This window comes from Macaca mulatta, chromosome 9 (assembly GCF_049350105.2).
Source record: "Macaca mulatta isolate MMU2019108-1 chromosome 9, T2T-MMU8v2.0, whole genome shotgun sequence".
Lineage (NCBI taxonomy): Eukaryota > Metazoa > Chordata > Mammalia > Primates > Cercopithecidae > Macaca > Macaca mulatta.
This window is the reverse complement of record NC_133414.1, coordinates 75,250,674-75,277,117: the sequence shown is the minus strand read 5'-3', so window position 1 is coordinate 75,277,117 and position 26,444 is coordinate 75,250,674. Positions and strand designations below refer to the sequence as shown.

At 36.9% G+C, this 26,444-nt stretch overlaps 1 protein-coding gene and 1 pseudogene across 7 annotated transcripts in view; both read left to right on the top strand.

Annotated features, from left to right (window-relative positions):
* The window catches only part of ADK (adenosine kinase), a 564,565-nt gene that overhangs the window by 196,288 nt on the left and 341,833 nt on the right, over positions 1-26,444 (top strand).
* Positions 23,154-24,912, top strand: LOC107000151 (small ribosomal subunit protein uS2 pseudogene; annotated as a pseudogene). The gene has a single exon (XR_013398073.1). The product of XR_013398073.1 is annotated as a small ribosomal subunit protein uS2 pseudogene (transcript).

The window sequence follows — 26,444 nt, the reverse complement described above, 5'->3', positions numbered from 1 at the left end:
ATGCAAAAGAATGGAAATTGTAACAGTCTTCAGACCACAGTGCAATCAAATTAGAACTTAGGATTAAGAAACTCACTCAGAACCACGCAACTACATGGAAATTGAACAACCTGTTCCTGAATAAATATTGGGTAAATAATGAAATTAAGGCAGAAATGAAGAAGTTATTTGAAACCAATGAGAACAAAGAGAAAACGTACCAGGATCTAGGACACACAAAAAGCAGTGTCAAGAGGGAAGTTTATAGCACTAATGCCCACTTCAGACAGCTGGAAAGATCTGAAATCGACACCCCAACATCACAATTAAAAGAACTGGAGAAGCAATAGCACACAAATTCAAAAGCTAGCAGAAGACAAGAAATAACTAAGATCGCAGCAGAACTGAAGGAGGTAGAGACATGAAAAACCCTTGAAAAAAATCAGTGAATCCAGCAGGTGGTTTTTTGAAAAGATTAACCAAATAGATAGACTGCTAGCTAGACTATTAAAGAAGAAAAGAGAGAAGAATCAAATAGACACAATAAAAAATTATAAAGTGGATATCACCACTATTTTCAGAGAAATACAAACTACCAACAGAGAATACTATAAACACCTCTATACAAATGAACTAGAAAATCTAGAAGAAATTGGTACATTCCTGGACACATACACCCTCCCAAGACTAATCCAGGAAGAAGTCGAATCCCTGAATAGACCAATAACAAGTTCTGAAGTTGAGGCAGTAATTAATAGTCTACCAACCAAAAAAAGCCCAGGACCATACAGATTCACAGCTGAATTCCACCAGAGGTTCAAAGAGGAGCTGGTACCATTCCTTCTGAAACTATTCCAAACAATTGAAAAAGAGGGATTCCTCCCTACCTCATTTTATGAAGCCAGCATCATCCTGATTCCAAAACTTGACAGAGACACAACAGAAAAAGAAAATTTCAGGCCAATATCCCTGATGAACATCCATGTGAAAATCCTCAATAAAATACTAGCAAACAAATCCAGCGGCACATCAAAAAGCTTATCCACCACAATCAAGTCGGCTTGGGATGCAAGGCTGGTTCAACCTAAGCAAATCAATAAATGTAATCTATCACATAAACAGAACAAATGACAGAAACCATATGATTATCTCAATAGATACAGAGAAGTCCTTTGATAAAATTAAACATCCCTTCATGCTAAAAACTCTCAAAAACTAGGTATTGATGGATCATATCTCAAAATATAAGAGCTATTTATGACTAACCCATAGCCAATATCATACTGAACAGGCAAAAGCTGGAAGCATTCCCTTTGAAAACCAGCACAAGACAAGGATGCCCTCTCTCACCACTCCTATTCAACATAGTATTGGAAGTTCTGACTACAGCAATCTGGCAAGATAAAGAAATAAAGGGTATTTAAATAGGAATAGAGGAAGTCAGATTGTCTCTGTTTGCAGATGACATGATTGTGTATTTAGAAAACTCCATTGTCTCAGCCCAAAGCCTCCTTAAGCTGATAAGCAGCTTCAGCAGTCTCAGGATACAAAATCAATGTGCAAAAATCACAAGCATTTCTGTACATCAATAATAGACAAGCAGAGAGCCAAATCATGAGTGAACTCCCATTCACAATTGCTACAGGAGAATAAAATACCTAGGAATACAACTTATAAGGGACATGAAGTACCTCTTCAAGGAGAACCACAAGCCACTGCCCAAGGAAGTAAGACAGGACACAAACAAATGGAAAAAAATTCAATGTTCATGGATAGGAAGAATCAATATTGTGAAAATGGCCATATTGCCCAAAGTAATGTATAGATCCAATGCTGTTCCCCTCAAGCTTCCGTTGACTTTCTTCGCAGAGTTAAAAAAAAAAAAAACAAAAAAAACACCAACAACTTTAAATTTCATATGGAACCAGAAAGGAGCCTGTATAGCTAAGACAATCCTAAGCAAAAAGGGCAAAGCTAGAGGCATCATGTTACCTGACTTCAAACTGTACTACAAAGCAGCGCGGTACTGGTACCAAAACAGATGTATAGACCAATGAAACAGAACAGAGGCCTCAGAAATAACACCACACATCTACAACCCTCTGATCTTTGACAAACCTGACAAAAACAAGCAATGGGGAAAGGATTCCCTATTTAATAAATGGTGTTGGGAAAACTGGCTAGCCATATGAAGAAAACTGAAACTGGATCACTGCCTTACACATTATACAAAAAGTAACCAAGATGGATTAAGGACTTAAATGTAAAACCTAAAACCATAAAAACCCTAGAAAAAAACCCGGGCAATACCATTCAGGACATAGCCATGGGCAAAGACTTCATGACTGAAACACCCAATGCAATAGCAACAAAAGCCAAAATTGACAAATGGGATCTAATTAAACTAAAGAGCTTCTGCACAGCGAAAGAAACTATCATTAGAGTGAGCAGGCAGCATACAGAATGGGAGAAAATTTTTGCAATCTATCCATCTGACAAAGGTCTAATATCCAGAATCTATAGGAACTTAAACAAATTTACAAGAAAATAACAACCCCATCAAAAAGTGGGTGCAGGATATGGATGGACACTTCTCAAAAGAAGACATGCAACCAACAAACATGAAAAATTGCTCATCATCATTGGTCATTAGAGAAATGCAAATCAAAACCACAATGAGATACCATCTCAGGCCAGTTAGAATGGTGATCATTAAAAAGTCAAGAAACAACGGTTGCTGGTGAGGTTGTGGAGATATAGGAATGCTTTTACACTGTTGGTGGGAGTGTAATTACTTCAACCATTGTAGAAGACAGCGTGGCAGTTCCTCAAGGATCTAGAACCAGACATACCATTTGACCCAGCAATCCCATTACTGGGTATGTACCCAAGAGATTACAAATCATTCTGCTAGAAAGACACATGCACACATATGTTTATTGTAGCACTGTTTACAATAGCAAAAGCTTAGGACCAACCTGATGCCCATCAATGATAGACTGGATAGAGAAAATCTTGCACATAGACACCATGGAATACTATGCAGCCATAAAAAATGATGAGGTCATGTCCTTTGCAGGGACATGATGAAGCTGGAAACCATCATTTTTAGCAAAGTAACATAGGAACAGAAAACTAAACACCCATTGTTCTCACTCATAAGTGGGAGTTGAACAATGAGAACACATGGACACAGGGAGGGGAGCATAACATACCTTGGCCAGTTGGTGGGTAGGGGGCAAGGGGAGGGAGAGGATTAGGACAAATACCTATTGCATGCAGGGCTTAAAACTTAGATGATGGGTTGATACGTGCACCAAACCACCATGGCCCATGTATACCAATGTAACAAACCTGCACGTTCTGCACATGTATCCCAGACGGGGGGCGGGGCTTGCAGTGAGCTGAGATCTGGCCACTGCACTCCAGCCTGGGCGACAGAGCCAGACTGCCAGACTCCGTCTCAAAAAAAAAAAAAAAAAAAAAAGCAGGGCGCGGTGGCTCACGCCTGTAATCCCAGCACTTTGGGAGGCCGAGGCAGGTGGATCATGAGGTCAGGAGATTGAGACCGTCCTGGCTAACATGGTGAAACCCCCGTTTCTACTAAAAATACAAAAAATTAGCCAGGCGTGGTGACAGGCACCTGTAGTCCCAGCTACTCCGGAGTCTGAGGCAGGAGAATGGCGTGAACCCAGGAGGTGGAGCTTGCGGTCAGCTGAGATTGCGCCACTGTGCTCCAGCCTGGGTGACAGAGCAAGACTCTGTTTCAAAGAAAAAAAAGAAACAAAAAAGTTCAGTTCAGATTTTGCATATAGAGTTCCTTGAGAATTTAAATAATCCTTTCTGAATTACAGAAAGTCATAGATTGGAAGTATAGCTTTAAAATGCTCTAAATCACTCTGAATTAAGAAAAAGCATCAGTTTAAAACTGCCTTTAAAAATAAGTATTCAACAAATTGGTATACGAATTGTAACACAAGCAACGAAATCACTGACTTTGATTAGTCTCTCTACTGATTACTACTGTTGAAGGGAAGATGTGTGTAAGAATCGGAGAAGGTGAACTCATTGTCTTGAGCATGTGGAATAAGTTCTTGTCTGAGGTCAGATAGCAATTTTTATCTTATTTTCAGTGTAGTAGATCCTATGCTGCCCTGATAAGAATCACCTGCACAGCCTCAATGACTCACAGAAGTATTCCAGTAACTCTTTGCATTTTTTCATAGAAAAATTGTGTCTCTGTTACCCCTACACAATTCCTTCATAAACAGTAGAAACTTCCCCCATGAAACCTTTCCTTTAACCTTAACATTCTTTGATAATTATTCATGAAGTCCTTAAATAATTGTTAAAACAAGTATTGGTTTTGAATACATATCAGCTTTGGAATACTGCTTAAGGTAACCATGATAAACTCCAACTCCTTTATGGTTATTTAGAGGAATACATCTATTTGTTATAGTCTTAAGGAAAACTTTGTCAACATATTAGATGATAGAAACAGTCATAACAAGTGACCACCAGGTTTGGTGGAAACTCATGATGTGGAGGGTCTACTCCATGTTCTGCCAACCAAGCAACTAAGTCATTTTGGGCAAATGATTCAGCTTACTTGATCTGTTATATGATTCTTAAGGTCTATTATAGCTCCAATATTTCATGGCATCACTCCACTTTAATCTATTATCTATCTTAAAAAAGTTAAACAGAAAGATCAATTAGCACTTAAATTAAATTTGAGTTGCTGGATATTTTATTTTTTTCTCACTGACACTCACTGCTTCCACTCTTTGGGATAATGATTATTGGAGCTGTATGCATTTATAATACATTAAGCAGAGTGTGGTATATCACTAAAACTTCATTACAAGTATTCATTCCATATATTTGTCTGTACTGGGGTCAGTATTTTTTTCCTTCTTTTTAAAGACAGGGTCTTGCTCTGTCTTCTCCTGTCTTGGTCTCCCAATGTGCTAGAATTACGGGCATGAGACACTGCACCTGCTCTTTTCTGATTTTATATGTCTATCTGAAGAGTTTATCATTTGGCCAAACTCACATGGCAAGATACGTATCATGAAGTGTTTTTCTGCTAATATTCTTGTAAGATAAACCAACTATTAGTAAAAGCACTTGCTTCCTAATCAAGATTACTTGGAATTGTTAACAGAATATGTATGTGTGTATAAGTTAAGTTAACTTTTTAAAAACTTCTCTGCTGCCTGGAGGAATAATGGAATGACCCAAAGGGATAGAAGCAAAATATTTCAGATAGTACATAAAGTATATACTTAACTTTGTGCAATGAAGAACTAATGATATAATGTGTATGGAGTAATATTTAACTTAATTTTGTTGTAAGCCCTTTTGGGGTAGTGTTTGTTCCACATGGCTTTTATCTTCTTTAATACTTAGCATCTGCTAGAAATGTACTCTGTGGGATAATATGAGTTGAGGAAGATTTACAGATAGCATTTTCCGAGACTGAACAGAAAAGCATATTGTCATTTGGAAAAATTTTAAAAGTGTTTAACTTTCTTATTAAGATATTTAGCCCTTTTCATTCAGGACCATTTGCTTTTATTTTCCTGTTGTTATTTATTTCTATTATCTTGTCTACAGTTGAAATTTGGACAATTGGTCTGTATCTTTTCTAATTTTCATTATATTTAAAAACTCAGATTTCCTCTTAAGTGTTTGTTGGTAAACATTAGGTGCTATTTTTAAGTTTTCAATTCTCAGGCATAGTGCTACTTATCTATGTTATTTATACAAGCAAATGAGCATATTTACCAATCAATCCATGGTAAGAAACACAAGTTGCTACCAAGGATACCTCTGTGTGTGTGTATGTGTGTGTATGTGTCTGAAATATTTCACTGAAGAATTCATATTGTTAATACCTCCACTGCACCTTGATATTCTGTTAGCTTTTTAAATGATGATTGTGACCAATTACAGCTCATATCTTCCACTAGTGGATCACACTCTGCAGCATTAAAATCACTGTGAAATAGATTAATTAGAATAAATGAAGGGTTATTTTTAAATTCTGTTTGTACAGTAGATATTATTGGATTATTTTATAAAATACCCATTTTATAAATTGGATGGTATATTATAAATGGATAGTAGGATTTTTCCTTTCTTCATTTTGTACCAAGAGAATCAAAAACACTCCTGTTCAGTACATCTCTAGCAAGTCTATTCCAACAGCCAATGTCTCAAATAATTAATTTTTCTGTACATTAGTCACCCTTACATCTAAACGTTACAGTGCTTCAGTATAACTTCTATGTATACATTATTAATCCCATTTACAAATGGGAACCAGAGTGTTGGGAGACAGCTCATGGATTTCTCATGTTCCTGCACAGTCTGAGTCTTCTAAGGAAAGGCATTTACAGTGCCAATTGTATAAGGAGAAATTTCAAGACCGTAAAACTACTGACATGTCCCTCCCTGGAGACATCCAAGGATAATAAAAATAAAATAACTTCTCTTCCCCTTCCCAGAGGAGATTTGCTAATATTTGAGTGTAATGAGCAATCTTTCTGGGGCAGAGCAGAGTAGCAAACCAATGTAAGATCAGAGTTCCTTAATTTGGGGGTTACTCTCCTGTGATGCTCTCTACTGTATGCACTAGCAACATTCATCCCTTACTGCATTGCCTCATGGAGATTGGAGCTCAGGGAACTGGCCTAAATATATTGTTCTAGCTGCTGCTTTTGCTACGAGCAATAAATTGTCTTTGTTTCTGATCCACAGTTCTTGTGTCCTTATGTCATTGTGTGTCCGTGCGTATGTGTATGCAGAGGGAAAGCAGCAGATTGAAAAACAGTTAAATATCAGACCTTCGTGGGGTGGTGGTGGTGGTGGTGGTGGTCTTGAGATGGAGTTTTGCTTTGTTACCCAGTCTGGTGTGCAGTGGTGCGATCAAGGCTCATTTGAGCCTTCAAACTTTCAAACTCCATGGGCTTAGGTGATCCTCCCGGCTGGGACTGAAGGCACATCCCACCATACCCAGTGATTTTTTTTTTTTTTCTTTTCTAAGGGACAGGGTTTTACATGTTGCCGAGGCTGGTCTCAAGCTCTTGGGCTCAAGCAGTCCACCCACTTCGGCCTCCCGAAGTGCTGGGGTTACGGGCATAAGTCACCATGCCTAGCCCTTTGTGGTTTGTTAACTTAACTCTGGCTCATACAATTTAACCGTAGGTCTGTTTGTAAACCTAAAGCCCTTTCTATGCTTCCTTCCTTACATAGACAGATAAAATATAAGTAGAAAATATGGTGCTAATGACTAGTATTTAGTATAAGTAGATAAATGTTTTATGTCACATTTGCATGTGCCTATAATCTGTGATCAATGAGCAGTCTGAATATTTTTCCCTCAATCCTCATATGTTAAACTAAAAAAAAGTGATAGATTGAGGCTGGGATATCTAGTGGCGAAATTATATTTATATGAACAGAGTTTGTGTGTGTGTGTGTATATATATATATATATATATATATATATATTTCAGAATATATTGAAAAATAAAAGTGTAATGACCTTGATAAAAATGAAGTATTGACTTAAAAACTCCATTTAATAATGCCCACAGGAAAGAAATGCTTCTAGAATTTTTTAATTAATAATTTTTCTCAGTACTTTCGATTGTCATGCAAACTAAAGAAATGGACTTAGTGAACAATTTAGTCACAATAATAAAATTTCAAAAATTCTAAATTTATCTCATAATTGCAACAGATGCAAAATTATTTCATATCTTTATACTTGTTATGAAATTACCTCATATCCAAAAATATTTATGTCAAGTGACAGGCTTTTTGCTGTATTTTTGATATTATTAACCTTGTGTTTTGTAAGTTAACCTTGTGGAACTTTTAAGGGAAATGCATTAACTTAGCATTAATATAGACTTCTAAAATTCACTGTGATGTAGAACAGTTGATTTGATATTATCTGTGTCTAATACAAAGTAACTGTGGTCCACTTATTTATTTCAAAGTTTATTCTCAAAGGTACCTACTAGATTGTGTGTGAAGAAGTTTGTGACCAAAGTAATATAGCTGATTCTGTTTTGAAAATCTAGAATAAAGTTTATGTAAAAGCATATGGATTATTTCTTTATGAATACAGTTTTATACTAGAAACTCCTCCATACCCACATAAGTAGATATATTCTCATAGTGATGTAGAAAGCTGACAAAACTTTTCGTCCTCAGAGCTAGGAATTCTTGTGTTTGGCCACAAGGGAAAGACAAAGGTATTAGAGTTTTAAATAAGCTATCATGGCTCTGAAATTGAGGCAATAATTAATAGCCTACCAACCAAAAAAAGTCCAGGACCAGATGGATTCACAGCTGAATTCTACCAGAGGTACAAGGAGGAGCTGGTACCATTCCTTCTGAAACTATTCCAATCAATAGAAAAAGAGGGAATCCTCCCTAACTCATTTTATGAGGCCAACGTCATCCCGATACCAAAGCCTGGCAGAGACACAACAAAAAAAGAGAATTTTAGACCAATATCCCTGATGAACATCGATGCAAAAATCCTCAATAAAATACTGGCAAACCGGATCCAGCAGCACATCAAAAAGCTTATCCACCATGATCAAGTGGGCTTCATCCCTGGGATGCAAGGCTGGTTCAACATTCGCAAATCGATAAACGTAATCCAGCATATAAACAGAACCAAAGAAAAAAAACACATGATTATCTCAATAAATGCAGAAAAGGCCTTTGACAAAATTCAACAGCCCTTCATGCTAATAATGCTCAATAAGTTTGGTATTGATGGAACATATCTCAAAATAATAAGAGCTATTTATGACAAACCTACAGCCAATATCATACTGAATGGGCAAAAACTGGAAAAATTCCCTTTGAAAACTGGCACAAGACAGGGATGCCCTCTCTCACCACTCCTATTCAACATAGTGTTGGAAGTTCTGGCTAGGGCAATCAGGCAAGAGAAAGAAATAAAGCGTATTCAGTTAGGAAAAGAAGAAGTCAAATTGTCCCTGTTTACAGATGACATGATTCTATATTTAGAAAACCCCATCGTCTCAGCCCAAAATCTCCTTAAGCTGATAAGCAACTTCAGCAAAGACTCAGGAAACAAAATTAATGTGCAAAAATCACAAGCATTCTTACACACCAGTAACAGACAAACAGAGAGCCAAATCATGAATGAACTTCCATTCATAATTGCTTCAAAGAGAATAAAATACCTAGGAATCCAACTTACAAGGGATGTAAAGGACCTCTTCAAGGAGAACTACAAACCACTGCTCAGTGAAATAAAAGAGGACACAAACAAATGGAAGAACATACCATGCTCATGGATAGGAAGAATCAATATCATGAAAATTGCCATACTGCCCAAGGTAATTTACGATTCAATGCCATCCCCATCAAGCTACCAATGAGTTTCTTCACAGAATTGGAAAAAACTGCTTTAAAGTTCATATGGAACCAAAAAAAGAGCCTGCATTTCCAAGACAATCCTAAGTCAAAAGAACAAAGCTGGAGGCATCACGCTACCTGACTTCAAACTATACTACAAGGCTACAGTAACCAAAACAGCATGATACTGGTACCAAAACAGAGATATAGATCGATGGAACAGAACAGAGTCCTCAGAAATAATACCACACATCTACAGCCATCTGATCTTTGACAAACCTGAGAAAAACAAGAAATGGGGAAAGGATTCCCTATTAAATAAATGGTGCTGGGAAAAGTGGCTAGCCATAAGTAGAAAGCTGAAACTGGGTCCTTTCCTTACTCCTTATACGAAAATTAATTCAAGATGGATTAGAGACTTAAATGTTAGACCTAAAACCATAAAAACCCTAGAAGAAAACCTAGGTAATACCATTCAGGACATGGGCATGGGCAAGGACTTCATGTCTAAAACACCAAAAGCAACGGCAACAAAAGCCAAAATTGACAAATGGGATCTAATTAAACTACAGAGCTTCTGCACAGCAAAATAAACTACCATCAGAGTGAACAGGCAACCTACAGAATGGGAGAACATTTTTGCAATCTATTTATCAGACAAAGGGCTAATATCCAGAACCTACAAAGAACTCAAACAAATTCAAGAAAAAAACAACCCCATCAAAAAGTGGGCAAAGGATATGAACAGACATTTCTCAAAAGAAGACATTCATACAGCCAACAGACACATGAAAAAATGCTCATCATCACTGGCCATCAGAGAAATGCAAATCAAAACCACAATGAGATACCATCTCACACCAGTTAGAATGGCGATCATTAAAAAGTCAGGAAACAACAGGTGCTGGAGAGGATGTGGAGAAATAGGAACACTTTTACACTGTTGGTGGGATTGTAAACTAGTTCAACCATTATGGAAAACAGTATGGCGATTCCTCAAGGATCTAGAACTAGAAGTACCATATGACCCAGCCATCCCATTACTGGGTATATACCCAAAGGATTATAAATCATGCTGCTATAAAGACACATGCACACGTATGTTTACTGCGGCACTATTCACAATAGCAAAGACTTGGAATCAACCCAAATGTCCATCAGTGATAGACTGGATTAAGAAAATGTGGCACATATACACCATGGAATACTATACAGCCATAAAAAAGGATGAGTTTGTGTCCTTTGTAGGGACATGGATGCAGCTGGAAACCATCATTCTCAGCAAACTATCACAAGAACAGAAAACCAAACACCACATGTTCTCACTCATAGGTGGGAACTGAACAGTGAGATCACTTGGACTCGGGAAGGGGAACATCACACACCAGGGCCTATCATGGGGAGGGGGGAAGGGGGAGGGATTGCATTGGGAGTTATACCTGATGTAAATGATGAATTGATGGGTGCTGACGAGTTGATGGGTGCAGCACACCAACATGGCACAAGTGTACATATGTAACAAACCTGCATGTTATGCACATGTACCCTAGAACTTAAAGTATAATAAAATAAATAAATAAATAAATAAATAAATTTTTTAAAAAAGCTATCATCAACAAATACTACATCTCTCCAGATCCATTCATAAATATAGCAACATTTTGGAAGTGCAGATGAATCAAACATAGTTAATTAAGAAAAATTTTAGTAGCATACAGAATTTGTAAATATTGAATAATTTTTAAATGATACTCTGAGTCATAATTATTTCAAATTGTACATAATGCTAAAAGAGACTAGGATAATAGCAGAATAAGTTACAGTGACTAAAATCATGTTTTTTTAAAGAGATTAGGGAGTCTATGATACCCAGTCTGGAGTGCATTGGTGCAATCATAGCTTGCTGTAACCTTGACTCCTGGCTTCAAGCAATCCTCCTGTCTCTGCCTCCCTTTTGTAGTCTCAGGTCTTACATTTAAGTCTTTCATCCGTTTTGAGTTCATTTTTATACATGGTATAACATGAGGATCTAGTTTTATTCTTCTCCATATGGATATCTTTGGTCTGTATATTTATTTATATGACAGTACCATGCTGTTTTGGTTACTGTAGCTTGGTAATATAATTTGAATTTGTGTAGTGTGATGCCTCCAGCTTTCTCTTTTTGCTCAGGATTATTTTAGCTATTTGGGGTCTTCTGTGGTTCCATGTGAATTTCAGGATTTGTTTTTTCTATTTCTGTGAAGAATGCCTTTGTTATTTTCATAGGGATTGCATTGAATCTGTAGCTCACTTTGGTTAGTAAAGATACTTTAACAAAGCCGAGCATGGTGGCTCATGCCTGTAATCTAGCTCTTTGGGAGGCTGAAGCGGGAGAATTGCTTGAGGCCAGGGATTCAAGACCAGCCTAGGCAACATGATGAGACCGTCTCTACAAAAAAAAATTTTTTTTAATTAGCTAGGCATACACTTGTAGTTCCATCTACTTGGGAGGCTGAAGCAGGAGGATCCTTTGGGCCCAGGTGGTCAAGGCTGCAGTATGCTATAATCATGCCACTGCACTCCAGTCTGAGCAACAGAGAGAGATCTTATCTCTGAGTAAAAGAAAAAAAAATTGTAATTAATAGAAAAAAACATTTTAACAATAGTCTTTCAATTCCTGAACATGGGATGTCTTTTTTTTCCTTTTCTCTTCAGTTTCTTTTATCAGTGTCTTATAATTTTCCTTGTATAGATCTTTCATCTGCTTGGTTAAATTTCTTTCCTAGTTATTTTATTTTTTTGTAGCTATTGTAAGTGGTTTGCTTTCTTGATTTCTTTTTCAGGTTGGTTGCTCTTAGTGTATAGAAATTCTACTGACTTTTGTATGTTAATTTTGTATCTGACAACTTTACTAAATTCATTTATCAGTTCTAATATAATATAGTCTAATTAATGTATTAGACTAGAAGTATAAGATCTCTCCTGGAGAATGTTCCATGTACTGATGAGAGGAATGTGTATTCTGTGGCAGTTGGATGAAATGTTCTGTAAAGGTCTATTAGGTTTATTTGCTCTAGCGTATAGTTTAACTTCACTGTTTGAAGTTAAGCACTGATGTTCTTATATTTCTTATAAGAACACCTTATGTTTCTTTTGTATAAGAACACTGATGTTCTTATATTTCTAGTCTAATAATGTATATTTCTAGTTTAATAATGTATAAGATTTCTCCTGGAGAATGTTCATGTCCTGATGAAAAGAATGTGTATTCTGAGGCAGTTGGATGAAATGTTCTGTAAATGTCTTAGGTTTATTTGATCTAGAGTATAGTTTTTTACTTCAGTGTTTATTGATTTTCTGTTGGGATGATCTGTCCATAGCTGAAAGTAGGAAATTGAAATCCCCTACTATTACTGTATTTATCTCTTGCTCTTGCTCCTGTGTACTCACACTCGCTCTCTCTCATGCTCTCTCTCTCTTTCCCTTTATATCTAATAATATTTGCTTTATATATTTGGATACACTGTTGTTGGGTGCATATATATTTATTATTGTTATTCTTTTGTTGACTTGACCCCTTTATCATTATATAATGATCTCCTTTGTCCCTTTTACAGTTTTTGACTTAAAGTCTATTTTGCCTAATACAATTATAGGTATTCCTGCCCTTTTCTGGTTTTTATTTGAATAGAATATCTTTCTGCATCTCTTCACTTTCAGTATCTATGTGTCTTTATAGGTGAAATGAGTTTCTTGTAGGCAGCATGTATTTGGGTCTTGTTTTTAAAATGTGTTCACCCACCCTGTGTCTTTATTTTGGTTTTTTTTTTGAGATGGAGCCTCACTCTGTCCCCCACGCTGGAGTGCAGTGGTGTGATCTCGGCTCACTACAACCTCCAGCTCCCTCGTTCAAGCAATTCTCCTGCCTCAGCCTCCCAAGTAGCTGGGACTACAGGCATGCACCACCATGCCTGGCTAATTTTTGTATTTTTAGTAGAGACAGGGTTTCACTATGTTGGCCAGGCTGGTCTCAAACTCCTGACCTCATCATCCATCCGCCTCGGCCTTCCCCAGTGCTGGGATTGCAGGTGTGAGCCACCATGCCTTTTCTATGCTATGTCTTAATTGGAGCGTTTTGTTCATTTATATTCAGTATTATTGATAGATAAGGTTTTACTACTCTTATTTTGTTACTTGTTTTCTAGTTGTTTTTAACTTTTCTTCTGCTTCTTTTCTTACTGTCTTTCTTTGTGGTTAGGTGATTTTCTCTTAAGAGTACATTTTAATTTATTGCTTTTTATCCATTTTTGCATTGTGGTTACCATGAGGCTTATAAATAAACATCCTGTAGTTATAGCAAGTATCTAAAACTGATAACCAACTTAACTTTGATATTATTTTTAATAGTCATTATTAAATGTTAAATTTATTATTCATTTAAGTTTATTATTAAAATTATTATTTATTTATTATAAATTATTATTAGTTATTATTTAGTAGTTATTATTTTTAATAGTTTTGTCTTTTAGTCATCTTACTACAGATATTAGTGTTTTAAACACTGCAAATACAGTATTAATGTAACACTCATTTTAGTGTTCCTTTCTTCCAGTTTGAAGAAGTTTTTAAAGTATTTCTTATTAGACAAGTCTCATTATGATAAATTCCCTCAGCTTTTGTTTGTCTAAGAAAGTCTTTATTTCTCCTTCAGTTTTGAAGGATAATTGTGCTGAGCACAGTAATCTTGGTTGACAGTTTCTTCCCCACCAGCACTCCAAATATATTGTTCCACATTCTCCTGGTTTATAAGGTTTCTGCTGATAAGTCTGCTACCAGGCATATTGGATCTTCCTTACATGTTATTTACTTCTTTTCTTTCCGTGATTTCAGAATTTTTTCTTTGTGTCTTTGATCTTTGTGAGTTTGATTATAATGTGTCCTAGAGTCATCTTCTTTGTGTTCAATCTAATTAGTGATCTTTGACCTTACTTTACCTGAATATTTATATCTTTTTTCAGATATGGAAAGTTTTCTGTTATCATTTCCTCGTGTAAGTTTTCTACCCCTTTGTCTTTCTCAGTTCTTCTTTGACTTCTCATAGATTTTGTAAGCTTTCTTGCTTTTATTTATTTTTCTTTTCCCCATATTTTTAATCATTTTTCTTTGAGCTCACTGATTCTTTTGTTTATTTGATTAATTCTGCTTCTGTTGCTCTCTATTGCGATTTTCACTTCATTAATTTTTGTTTTAGTTGCAGAATTTTTGGTTTTTTAAAAAAGTTATTTCAGTCTCTGTTATATTTCTCTCATAAATTTCTGAATTGATTCTTCATGTTTTCTCTAAGTTATTTGGGCTTCCTTCAAAGAGGTATTTTAAATTTTTGGAGCGATCACAAATCTCTGTCACTTTGGGATTAGTCTGTAGTACCTTGTTTTGTTCTTTTGGTGTGATCGTATTTCCCTCAATGTTCTTAGTGCTTTAAAAGTGTGATGATGTCTGTGCATTGAAGGATTTGTAATTTATTTTAGTCTTCCCAGCCTGACTTTGTTTGTGTCTGTCCTTCTTCAAGAGGCCTTCCAGGAATTCTAAAGCTGACTGATTATTGCATTCCCTGAGCTTCTGACCAATTACAGCCATCTCAGTACTAGAGGATGCTTTAGGCCCAGGTTTGCTGAGTCCTGCAAGGGCTCCAAGGTTGACACAGCTTTCTGGCCCAGATGGACCTCAGAAAGACCCAAGGAAGGTATTTGGGCTGTGTGGGAATGCCATCCAGACACCTGAGGCCAGAAGACTCTCCTAGTGGTCCAGATGGGTATGCCTCCCAACAAATCTCTGCACAGATGGGATAGGTTCCCAACTACAAAGAGAGTGGCTGGAGTTGAGACACTGCCTCTTTGGAATGTAATGTGGGAAGGAGGCTGATTGGCTCACCTCATTGGCTCAGATTGGCATGCATCACCCGACAGGTCCCAGTATAATCTGGGCAGTTTCTTGACTGCAGCAAGAGGGATTGGAGCCACGACTGGCCCCTTCATATGGATGTGCCTGTCACATGGGCCCAGTTGGGCCTGTGTCTCCCAGCAAGTCCCTCCATAGATAGAATTATTCCCTGACTACAGCAGGAGAGGCTAGAGGTGAGACTGTGCCCCCTTAGGATTTGCTATGGGACAGAGGATTGAGAACCTGGTCTTGGCTCAGAGGGGTGTGCATCGCCCTGAATGTTCCTGCACATACTTCTCCAACTGCAGTGAGAGGAGCCAAAGCTGAAACTGCACCACCCTGGGATCTACTGTTGGATGGAGGTTTATGTGCTTGTCATGTTGGCTCAGATGGGTGTATGTCTCCCAGCAGGTCCCTGCATAGACAGGAGAGTTCCCTAACAGCAGGAGGAGGGTTTGGATCTGAGACTGGACCCTCTCAGGATCTGCTGTGGGATGGGGGCTGGAGAACCTGATCTGAGCATGCATCTGGCCGGTAGACCCTGTAAACAAGATAGTTTCCTGGTTGCAGCAGGAAAGGCTGGAGCTGAGACTGGGCTCCCTCAGGATCTCCTGTGTTGCAGAATCTGGAGAGCCCGTCTTGTTTACCCAGACAGATGCCCCTCTTCTGGCAGATCTCTGCACAGAATTATTTTCAGACCGCAGCAAGAAGGGTCAGAGCTGAGAATGGACCACCTGAGGATCTGCTGTGGGATGGAGGTTGGTGTGCCTGTCTCATTAGCTCAAATGGCACCCATCTCCCAGCAGGCTCCTGTTTCTGCACAGACAGGATGCATCCCCTATTGCAGCAGGAGGAGCTGGAGCTAAGTCTGGGGCCTCCCTTGGGATCTGTGGCATGGAGTCTGGAGACCCTTGTCTCATGACTCAGAGACACACCCATAGGAGATAACTTTTCAACTTCTTCTAGTAAGCAATCATTTGAATCATTAAGTATTTTTGGTGCATTATACATAACCACACTTAATTACATTCACACCTGTACTTTCTTATTGCTACCTATATTTGAGGAATAGGTCTTTCCCTTCTTTCCTTCTATATTTAAAACCTTTTATCTATATTTTCTTCTCATGCCTTGTGTCTAATCTCAAACCTTATTCTCTTCTTGATCTTCGCTAACTTTGTTGTAAATGTGCTCCTATTCCAATATTGAAACAAATGGGCAAACTTTCCAACATTTGCCTTCTCCTCATTTCAGCTGAATTTCTTGACAGTGTAGTTCACACTTCTTTATCTTTGATGTATTCAGCTGCTCTCACCACGTTTTTAAAATCCAGTGGGCAGGAGTCACCCATGAACTTTTAGTTGCCAAATCCAGTGAACACTTTTCAGTTCTTGTCTATTTGACTTATTTCTGGCATTTATCAGTGTTGACCTTACCATAACTCTGAAACTTTTCCTCTGTCTTGCTTAGCTTATATGATACCTTTTCCCTCAGGTTTTTCTTCTTTTCTGGCTCCTCTTCTTCCTTTTCCACAGCTGGCAATTCCTACTCTTACAGCTCTTCTAATGTTTTCCTTTCCTTTCCTTTATCTTTAGGCAAAGGCTATGGCATATGTGTGTGTGTGTGTGTGTGTGTGTGTGTGTGTGTGTTCTAGCAGCCTCTTTCAAATGAATTCCAATGGATTCTAACACTAAGCTGGAGTGTCAGGTACTACTTGTGATTTCTTCTCTTTTAGCTTCCTGGGAGTTTTACAGAATCTACGCTAGCCATCACTACTTCTCACAGTCTTTTCCTGACACTTTTTTTTCTCCCTTTCTCCAGTTTATTCACTTCTCTTTTAGATTACAGAACAATTTTCCTCTGTTCTCTCTACATCCAGTCTGGCTCTCCTCCAGTCTCTGTTCCACGGAGCTACTGAAAACCCTACTAAGAAACAAATTTTGTAGTATCATTTCCTTACAATGCTTCAGTAATTAATGTTAACGTTTAGGTTAAAAACAGCCTTATCTTTAAGAAAATTTTAAAACTGATTTAAAATTTATATAATGTGAAATAAATCATGTTAAAGTATACAATTCAGTGGCATTTACTGCATTCACAGTGCTCTGCAACCATAATTTCTAAGTAGTTCTAAGTTTTCATCACCCCAAAGGGAAACTCCGTATGCATCAAGCAGTCATTTGTCATTATCCCCTCCGGCTAGCCCCTTTCATCCATTCATCAACTTTCTGTGTCCATGGATTTACCTATTCTGGAGGTTTCATATGCATGAAATTATCACTATATGTGACATTTTCTGTCTGTTCTTTTACTTAGAATAATGTCTTGGAGGTGCATCCCATTTTGTTGCATATATTAGCACTTCGTTTTTTTTTTTGATTGAATAATGTTCCATTGTATAGCTATACCACATTTGTTATTCATTCATCAACTGATGGACATTTGAATTGTTTCTGCCTTTTGAATGCCTGATTTTGATTCATTTTTGTAGAGTCCTTAGGTTTTCCTAAGTATAAGATCATTTCATCTGGGAACAAGGCTAATTTAATTTCCTCTCTTTCAATTTGGATGCCCTTTATTTCTTTGTCTTACCTAAACGCTTTGGCTGATTTATTCTGGGCAAATACCTGTGAAGAGTGTTTAATTGCTGGGTCATATGGTAATTCTATATTTAACTTTTTTAAAAAATTGTCTACCACAACATCTGCAACAAGATAAATTTTCTCCAGCAACTTATGAGGGTTCGAGTTTGTGTACATCCTCACTAATCCTTGTTATTTTATTTTCCAGTTTTAAATACTACTAATATCTAACTCAGTGGGTATAAAGTTATATCTCGTTGTATTTATGATTTGCCTTTTCCTAATGACTAATGATATTGTAAATGTTTTATGTGCTTGTTGTCCATGCATACATCTTTTTGAGAGAAGTGTATATTCAACTTATTTTCCCGTTTTTTTATATGATTTTTATTTTTAACCAAGAAATACCTTTTAAGTGATCAGACCTGGAACCTTGCCAGGTTTAATGATTATCAAAGCAGAGCCATATTTTGACTTTTGAAGTTATCTATTATTATAGTCTTGTTTTTCATAATTACTTGAATATTATCAGCATCTCTGGACCCTTTGTACTTAAAACATAGTATTTTAAATCTTTATATTGAAATATTCAGTACGTCTTGAAAGTTTTAATATAGAACACTCTACTTTGCATTTCTTTATATCCTAAAATGCAATTATAAAAAGGGTGTCATTTCCTCTGCCAATTAAGTAGCCTTCATTGGTTGATATTGAACAAATTGCTGATACTTGTTTCTGTCATGTTTACTTTTTTAAAAAAATATTTTTTGCTTTCTTGTTGATACTTCCAAACAATTGCTAGGTTAATTTGTCAGTTGCAAATGTGAAATAAAATTTTCTTTAGCAGTCTTTCAAATAAAATTTTCGTTGAGACTGAAGAGATACTGGATTACAATCAACATTTGTAGATATGTCATATATAGAGAACCAAAAAAAATTATAAATCTGATATAATTATCAGTGTGCCATATGGACATGGCTCATGCCTGTAATCTCAGCATTTTGGGAGGCCGAGGCAGGTGGATCACTTGAGTCTAGGAGTTCAAGATTAGCCTGGGCAACATGGTGAAACCCCATCTCTATAAAAAATACAAAAATTAGCCAAGTGTGGTGGTACACACTGTAGTCCCAGCCGTTTGGGAGGCTGAGGTGGGTGGATCATTTAAGCTCGGTAGGCAGAGGTTGCAGCGAGCCGAGATTGTGTCTCTGCACTCCAGCCTAGGTAACAGAGCGAGACCCTGTCTCAGAAAGCAAAACAAAAACACCCAAATATCAATGTGCTATGAGACCTCATATTGTATGTGTTCATTCCCCCAAATTGGAGCATTTTAAGAAGCAAGAAGAGTGCTCTAAAATAGTTTATATCTTGCTTTTCTCCTTATGTTCTGTAGATTCTTTAGTACTCCATAAGAAAAATTTGCTCTAGAAATCATGAAAACTGCAAATGCGTTATATCCTCTATGAAACCACTTTTAATTTAGTTGATAAACCCTGATCATTGTTGCACTATACATTCAGAAAATGTATAGCAGTGACTATTTTGTAAATATGAAGAGTTCATATTCAGCACATTCAGCAATGGCTTATATCTAAAATGGTTATTGAAGAATACTTTAAAAAATGTCTTTGCCTAGAGTCTTTAAAGCTGGCACTTTAAAACTATGTTTCATGGATTGTCAGTTGGAATGGACTTCAGGAGGTCCGTAAGTCCATGAAATTACAGTTTTTTAACGTGTGAATTTTTCTGAGGATACATAATTTTTATCATATTCTCAAAAGAATCTAAAACTCAAAAAATGATTAAGAGCCACTGATATAAAATGTTGATAAAGGCCATGGTGGATCACATTATACATTGATTCTCATTCTTCAGAAGCTTTGCATGTGTGAGTTTACCTGCTCACTAAAATGTACTTGTAAATCCAAAACCAGTACTCAGGGTGCTTTTATAGTCATTTGTAGACATATGTGGAGAAGCAAAAAATTTGAGTCACCTTATGTGTTCATTCCTCTCTGAGGTCAAAGAAGGTAATGGTTTGCCTTGTTGTTTCAACTGTCATACTGTAAACAAGTGTCCTTTTCAATGCATATATAGTGACATATTAATCACATTTTTTTGTTGTTGATTTTTCTGTTTAAAAAAATCCCGAGCATAGTGCAGATATGCTGTCTAGTGTTTCTAAGCATAAGAAGGCTGTGACACACCTTAGAGAATAAAAGTCTGTAATAGACAAACTTGGTTCAGGCATGAGTTACATTACTGTTGACTGTGAGTTCATTGTTAATAACTCAAATATGAAGTATCAATGTCTGTATAAATAGTTAAATATAATTTTATATAGATATAAATATAAATCATTAAAATACAGAATCTTTAAACAGAAACATACATTTTAGAAATTATGTATTGGCATTGGTTGACAAAGATGTTGTTTGGAGAGGTTTGCAGGAAACTAACCCTGTCTTTTTCCCAGGAACAATAATTCTGCAGGAGGCAGAACCTGTTTTCCAGGTTGGAATACAGTGGCATGAACATGGCTCACTGCAGTTTTGACCTCCTGTGCTTCTTCTGCCCCAGCTTCCAAAGTAGTTCGGACTACAGGCACATGTCACCATGCCTGGTAATTTTTGTATTTTTTGTAGAGACAGGGTTTCTCTTGCTCAGACTGGTCTTGAATTTCTGGGCTCAAACAGTCCTCCCATCTTGGACCTGCAAAGTGCTGAGATTAGAGATGTGAGCCTCCATGCCCAGCTCTAGTTAACCTTTTGCAGTGTTTTTTTGTTTTTGTTTTTTTTAACTTAATGTTTCTAAATTCCTTCTAGGGTAAACATAGAAATTTCTTCTAGGCTAATACATAGAGACTCGGTCATTTATCACTTCATAGTATCACACATCAGATACTTCTGACATAACCATGATAAATGTTAGTGGTTTCATGGTCTTATTTACACTCCAGCTCTACCAGAATTCACTAATCTACTTCAGGTTTCTGTCTGAAATACTCTCTTTTTTCTTTTCTTTTCTTTTTTTTTTATACAGAGTCTCACTCTGTTGCCCAGGCTGTAGTGCAGTGGCCCCATCTCAGATCACTGCAAACTCTGCCTCCCATGTTCAAGTGATTCTCCTGCCTCAGCCTCCCGAGTAGCTGGGACAATAGGTGCACACCACCACACCCAGCTAATTTTTATATTTTTAGTAAAGACGGAGTTTCACCATGTTGGCCAGATGATCTGCCTGCCTTAGCTTCCCAAAGTGCTAGGATTAACAGGCATGAGCCACTGCACCCGGCCTCTGTCTGAAATATTCGTATTGTTCATCATACAGTATATTGGGCTATAGTACTGTATTTTGCTCCAGGGTGTTGATAACCATTTATGCTGAGTTTAGCCATTTTACTTAAGAGTCTACTAATTCATTGTAGGTAAAGAGTTACTAGTTTGGCATGGTGGAGCATGCCTGTAATCCCAGCACTTTGGGAGGCCGAGGCAGGCGGATCGCTTGAGTCTAGGAGCTCAAGACCAGCCAAGACAACATGGCAAATTCTATCTCTACAAAAATTACAAATATTAGCCAAGTGTGGTGGTGCATGCCTGTAGTCCCAGCTACTCAGGAGGCTGAGGTGGGAGGATTATTTCAGACTGGGAGGTAGAGGCTGCAATGAGCCATGATCATGCCGCTGTGCTCCAGCCTCAGAGACAGAGCAGTACCACAAAAAAAATTAGAAGATTTCTTTATCTAACAAATATAAGTTGTATATTTGCATAGTTGATTGCATTCATGAAGTCAAAGTATTTTTTATTCATTAAATCTAAAGGAAGTTGGAGCTCTCTGCTTTTGATAACATGAAGTAACAAGTACTGTACTTATCCTCCATCTAAAATGATGATTAAAGAAAATTTGTGTGTTTATCTCTTAAGACACAGAGCAAGCATTTGATAAAATCCAACATCCATTCCTCATAAAATCACTCCTGAAACTGGTGATAGAGAGGAACTTCCTCAACCTGATAATTAGCATCTATAAAGAACCGATGGTAACATTATATTTACTGGTGAAAGTCTGAATGCTTTCTCACTAAGATCAGGAATAAGATAAGGATGTCTGCTTTCACTGCTTCTGTTCGATATTGTACTGGAGGTTCTAGCCAGTGCAATTAGTCAATAAAAAGAAGTGCTTCTAGATTAAAAAACAGAAGTAAATCAATCATTATACTTCAGTGATATGATCATCTATGTATGTTATTCTGTAGAATCTACAAAAAGGTACTAGAATGAATAATTGAGTTTAGCACACTTGCAGAATATAAGATCAGTACTTAAAACTCGTGTAGTTTTCTGTACTAGGAAAAAAAATTTGAAATTGAAATTTAATAAAAGAAATATTTTCTATCACATAAATAATACAGTATACTTGGGGACAAATCTGACAAAAGATCTGGAAGACCTTTACTCTGAAAACTGTAAAAACATTACTAAATGAAAATAAGTGAACAGTTTCCTTACGTATGATACTAATAGAATGATCCATTTAAAATTGATTAATTGTATATCAGCTATATACATAAGCCAAAATTTAAACAGTTGTACACCTTAAATATGTACAGTTAATTTTGTTAATTCAAATCCCCATACTACTGTTAAAACATATTAGAAAACAAACTAAAGGAATTTATGTTCATATGACAGTAAATGAGTTGTCTGAACTCACCTCAATTTTTTTTTTATTATACTTTAAGTTCTAGGGTACATATGCACAACGTGCAGGTTTGTTACATATGTATACGTGTGCCATGTTGGTGTGCTGCACCCATTAACTCGTCATTTACATTTTTAATCCTAGGATGAATCCATCTCTAAAAAGTACTGAACATCTCTGAAAAGTTATGAATGTGGTATAGATGTTCTCCCATAACCTCCTATGTATCAATTATTGTTATCAGGAAATCAGAACTAGCTTAAATAGTCATAACATTGACCATCTGCTTTCCTTGTTAAATACATTTGACTACTAACTTAATGTTTTCAGTTAGCCCTCTAAAATTTGAGAAAGCAGCATCTTTTTTACCTTTTTGCCTGATTTCTACAGGCTTTCTGATATATAGCTGGCCCTCTAGATCATTGTTGGCAGTTTGAAATATGTGTGATTTGATGCAGAGTATTTTAAATATTATAAATATTTGATCAATATTTTTATCATATAAATTTTTTTCTTTAAAAAAATAAAATTTAGAGATGGGGTCACATTATGTTGCCCAGGTCTTGAACTCCTGGGCTCAAGTGATCCTTCTGCCTTGGCCTCCAAAAGTGCTGGGATTACTGATGTGAGCCACTGCACCCAGGCTAGAGTATACTTTTGATAAATATTTTTGATTACGTAGAATAATTTTACGGTGAGTTCAAAGTAGGCTTTTGCAGTTTTTATTGTGGACATGTATTTATACTGTTAGTTTCAGGATATCTTTACTTATCATCTCCTGTGTTTTTAATCATGATGTTTCCTTTTCAAACAACACATTATGATGAAAGATCAGTTTTCAATGAAATCATTTATAAGTATGTACTAGCTACTGCAACTTCGGGGTTTGGAAAGGAAAAATTAAAGTGCGCTATGTTTACATGTTGGAAACATGTTGGAGAAATCAGTCTAGGATTGGAAAAAGATGGGAAGATTTAGGAGTAATTGTTAATGGGTACAAGGTTTCTTCTTAGGGTGAGAAAATGTTCTAAAATTATTTGTGGTGATGGTTACACAAGTATGATTATACCTAAAATCATTGAATCATACACTTTAACTGGATAAATAAAAGGCTTTTATATTGGAAAGGAAATAGTAAAACTGTATCTGTTTGTAGATAACATGATCTTATATACAAAACAAAAATCTTAAGGAGTCCCCTAAAAATCTATTAGAGGTAATAAATGACTTTTCACACTACCCACATAGGGGTCCATATGGCGTTCTGGATTCCCATCATAGCTTAAAGCGAAACTTTTCACCATGTCCGTAGCCCTTGATGTCCTGCAAATGAAGGAGGAGGATGTCCTGCAAATGAAGGAGGAGGATGTCCTGCAAATGAAGGAGGAGGATGTCCTTAAGTTCCTTGCAGCAGGAACCCGCTTAGATGGTACCAATCTTGGCTTCCAGATGGAACAGTACATCTCTATGAGGAAAAGTGATGGCATCCACATAAATCTGAAGAGGACCTGGGAGAAGCTTTTGCTGGCAGCTTGTGCCATTGTTGCCAATGAAAACCCTGCTGATGTCAGTGTTAGATTATCCTCCAGGAATATTGGCCAGAGGGCTGTGCTGAAGTTTGCTGCTGCCACTGGAGCCACTCCAGTTGCTGGCCACTTCAGTCCTGGAATCTTCACTAACCACATCCAGGCAGCCTTCCAGGAGCCACGGCTTCTTGTGGTTACTAACCCCAGGGCTGACAACCAACCTGTCACAGAGGCATGTTATGTTAACCTATCTACCACTGATTTGTGTAACACAGATTCTTCTCTGCACTATGTGGACATTGCCATTCCATGCAACAAAAAGGGAGCTCACTCAGTGGGTTTGCTGTGGTGGATGCCGGCCCAGGAAGTTTTGCGTGTGTGTGGCACCATTTCCCATGAATACCCATGGAAGTTCATGCCTGATCTCTACAGAGATCCTGAAGAGATTGAAAAAGCAGAGCAGACTGCTGCTGAAAAGGCTGTGACCAAGGAGGAATATCAGGGTGAATGGACTGCTCCAGCTCCTGAGTTAACTGCTACTCAGCCTGAGGTTGCAGACTGGTCTGAAGGTGTGCAGGTACCCTCTGCACCTATTCATCAGTTCCCTACTGAAGACTGGAGCGCTCAGCCTGCCACAGAAGGCTGGTCCGCAGCTCCCAGTGCTCAGGCCATTGAATGGGTAGGAGCAACCACTGGAAGATCTTAAGCTGTTCTTGCACACACTCTTAAGCAACATGGAAATAAGGTTGATGGAAAATAAACATCAATTTCTTAAAAAAAAAAAAAAAAAGTAATGCATTCAGCTAGGTTGACAGATAAAATACCAAGATAGAAAAATCTATTGGATTTTTGCACAGTATTAGTGGACAAACTGAAAATGAAGTTATGAAACAATTTCATTTAAATATCTTAAAAAGAAATAATGTACTTAAGTATAAATATAACAACAGAAGTGTGAAACTTATACTCTAAAAACTACATAACATTGAAAGACATTAAAGGAAACTAAATGGAAAGACATTAAATGTTGATATTTTGAAAAGATTTAATATTTTTAGGATGGCAGTTCTCCCCCAAATTGATCTAAAATAAATTTAAATTTCCTACTAAAATCACAGCTAAATTCTTTGCACAATTTGACAAGCTGCTCTTAAAATTAATATGGAAATTCAAGGGACCCAGTATAGCCAAAACAATCTTGAAAAAGACCAAAATTGTGTTTCTCACTTCCCAATTAAAAAACGTATGATGAAGCCATACCAATATGTAGTTCTGGCATAATGATAGACATATCTATTAATGGTATAGAATTGAGAACAGAAATAAACCTTCACATTTATGGTAACCTGTCTTTCTATAAGTGTGCCATGGCATAAAGAATAGTCTTTTCAATGAAGGGTACTAGAACACCTGCCCATCCATATGGAAAAAAAAAGCTGGACCCCTATCTCATATGTAAAAATTAACTCAAAATGAATTAAAGACTTAGCTGTAAGAATTAAAACTGCAACCATTAGAAGAAGACATAGGGATACATGTTTATGACCGGGCATAGGATATGGGCTGGCAAATGATTCTTAGATAGGTCACGTGCATGAGCAATAAGAGAAAAGAATACATAAATTAGATTTTGTCAAGTTTTGAAACTTTTGTGCTTTAAAGGACACCATCAAGAAAGTGAAAAGACAACCAACAGAATGGGAGAAAATTGCACTCACATATCTATTTTATCTTGAATATATAAAGAATTATTTAGACTCAATAATGATGAAAAGACAAATAACTCACTTTTAAAAATGGGCAGAATATCTGAATAGGCAGTTTCCCAAAAGAAGATATACAAATGACTAAGGAGCACATGAAAAGATTCTCAACATAATTAGCTGTCAGGTATATTAAAATCAAAACTACAATGAGATACCATTTCACTCCTGCTAGGATGATGGGTATAATCAGAAGAACAGAAGTTTTGGCAAGGATTTGGAGAACCCTAAGCCATTGCTGGTGGGAATGTTAAATGGTGTAGCCTTTTTGGAAAAGAATCTTGCAGTTCCTTAAATATTTGAACATAGAGTTGCCACACACAGCAATTCTGCTCCTAGGTGTATACACAAGACAAATGAAAATGTTTGCACAAATGTTTATAGCAGCATTATGTATAATAGCCTAAACATGGAAACACCCCAAGTGTGTTACTAACTGATAAGTGAATAAACAAAATTTGGAATATCCATACAATAGAATATCATTTGACAAAAAAGAAATGCAGTACTGATACATGTTACAACATGGGCAAATTTTGAAAATATCATGCTAAATGAA